This window comes from Orycteropus afer, unplaced genomic scaffold, assembly GCF_000298275.1.
Source record: "Orycteropus afer afer isolate SDZICR_OR568_19922 unplaced genomic scaffold, OryAfe1.0 scaffold00253, whole genome shotgun sequence".
NCBI classification, from domain to species: domain Eukaryota; kingdom Metazoa; phylum Chordata; class Mammalia; order Tubulidentata; family Orycteropodidae; genus Orycteropus; species Orycteropus afer.
In genome coordinates this window covers 5,035,643-5,038,119 of record NW_006921840.1, presented here as the reverse complement: position 1 = coordinate 5,038,119, position 2,477 = coordinate 5,035,643, and positions in this window count along the sequence as shown.

Sequence of the window (2,477 nt, the reverse complement as noted above, 5' to 3'; positions counted from 1 at the left end):
CCAGCCGTCTGGTTAGTAGTCAAGTGCCTTAGCCACTATGCTACCAGAGCTCCCCCTGTTTGTTTAGGCCATCCCATTTGTGGTATATTCTTGTCAGAGCAACACTAGGTAACCAGAACACTATTCTTACTCTGAGTGCTTTTTAAGGTTCTGTAGATGCATTTAGGATTCCAGTCCTTTACAAATGATCACTTATGTGAAAATAAGCTTATCATTAAAAATGTTAAGTCAGAATGTGGCATCTTTTCCTTTTTAAATTATTTTTAAAGATTTCTAGGATAGCTTGCCATGTTGATAGTTGCATTACACAGAATAGGGGCTTGATACATGATACAAATTCCCTATAGTTGATTTCATTGGCTGTTTTGTTAAATATGTGCATATAATGCAATCTGAGATGATTTAGATCTAAGTCAATAGTCCTTTTTACAGACTAGAATTTCAGTCCACTTTTTCTGATTTGTGGGAATACCCCATTCTTCATATTTTACTATTTGTCTTCTCTTTTAAAGAGTGCTAACTGAAGTAAGGAAAAGTAGAAATAATTGCTGGAGGAGTAAGGAGAGGACTGACAGGACAGAAAGAAGAGCAAATGAAGATATTTTGAAAGATTGGATACATGTACTAGCTGTGCTATTTACTAGCTCTGTAAATTTAAACATTTTAATATGCATGCTTTTTTTGTTTGTTTTAAATACCAGTTGCCATCAATTTGATTCCAACTCATAGCAACCCCATGTGTGTCAGAGTAGAATTGTGTTCTATAGGATTTTATTTTTTGGGTAAATTTTATTTATATTGTTGTTGTTGAAAATACACACAGCAAAACATATACCAATTCAATAATTTCTACATATACCAATTAGTAATATTGATTACATGCTTTGAATTGTGCAACCATTCTCACCATTCTTTCCTGAGTTGTTCCTCCCTCTATGCTACCAGAGCTCTTCTACACATTCCATATCTTCCTCCTATTCCTGTCTCCCCTTCTTTCTCTGTTGCTCCCGGTGAATAGAGACCAATTGTTGTGCTTTGGATTGTTGCTTGCAAGCTTTTAAGACCCTAGCCATTATGCAGTGAAGTAGGAGGTAAAATAGAAGCACTAAATGTATTATGCCAGTTAACTGGATATCCTATGAAACCATAACCTAAACCTCCAAACCATGGAACCAAAGCCTATAAGTTGTTTGGTTGTATATAAGCAGTTTCAACAGCTAATCTTTTTTTTTTTTTAATCATTGTAAATGTATCTATCACACTTTTGCCAGTTCAACCTTTGACAGGTATGCAACTTACTAACAACAATTACAGTAATCAACTGTGCAACGCTACTTGTTAATAAATGTGATTTTTTTCCATCAATGTTAACTCCCTTTCCTCACCTCCCTCCCATCCCTGATAACCACTAGTAAACTTTGGTCTCTATACATTTGCCTTTAACTGTTTTAATTGACTTATTTTATTCAGCATAATGTCTTCAAGGGAGCTCTCGTGGCGTAGTGCCTAAGGCACTTGACTGCTAACCAGAAGGTTGGGAGTTCAAGCCCACCAGTCGCTCCTCGGAAGGAAGGTTGGGCAATCTACTTCCATAGTGATACCACCTTGGAAATCCAAGGAGGAGTCACTATGAGTCAGAGGCGACTCGTTAGCATGTAACAACAACAACAGCAACATCTTCAAGCTCCATCCATGCTGTAGCGTATATCAAAACTTCATTTCTCCTATTGGCTGAGTAGTATTCCATCATATGTATGTACCACATTTTGTTTATCTATTCTTCTGTTGATGGGCATTTAGGTTGTTTCCACCTTTTTGATATTGTAAATAGTGCGGCAGTGAACATTGGTGTCCAAGTTTCTTTTTGAATATCTGCTTTCAAGTCTTTCTGAGTATATACCTAGGAATAGAATTCCTCTGTCATGTGTAGTTTTATTTTTAGTTTTTTGAGCAACTATTACACTCTTTTGCAAAACAGCTATATCATTTTGCATTCCCAACAATAATGGATAATAAACGTTCCAATTTTCCCACATTCTTATCAACATGATGATATTTTCTGTTTTTTTTTTTTTTTTTATCTTAGCTGTCCTACTGGGAGTCAAATGGTATCTTATTGTGGTTTTTGATTTGCATCTCTCTTAATTACTACTGAATATCTTTTCATATGTTTGGTGGCCATTTGAATGCCCTCTTTGGTGAAATGTCTATTCAGGTCCTTTATCCATTTTATGATTGGGTCATTTGTGTTTTTGTTGTTAAGATCTCAGAAGTTTTATATATATATATCTTTGGTTATTAGATTGATTGTTGTTGGACATATGTTCTCCAAAGCTATTCTCCCAGTTGATAACTTTTCTTTTAACTATTTTGGTAAAGTCTTTTGATGAACAAAAGTTTTTAGTTTTTATGAGGTCTGTGTTAGATTGGGTTCTCTAGAGAAACACAAAAAAAACCCCAGCAAGGTATATATATAT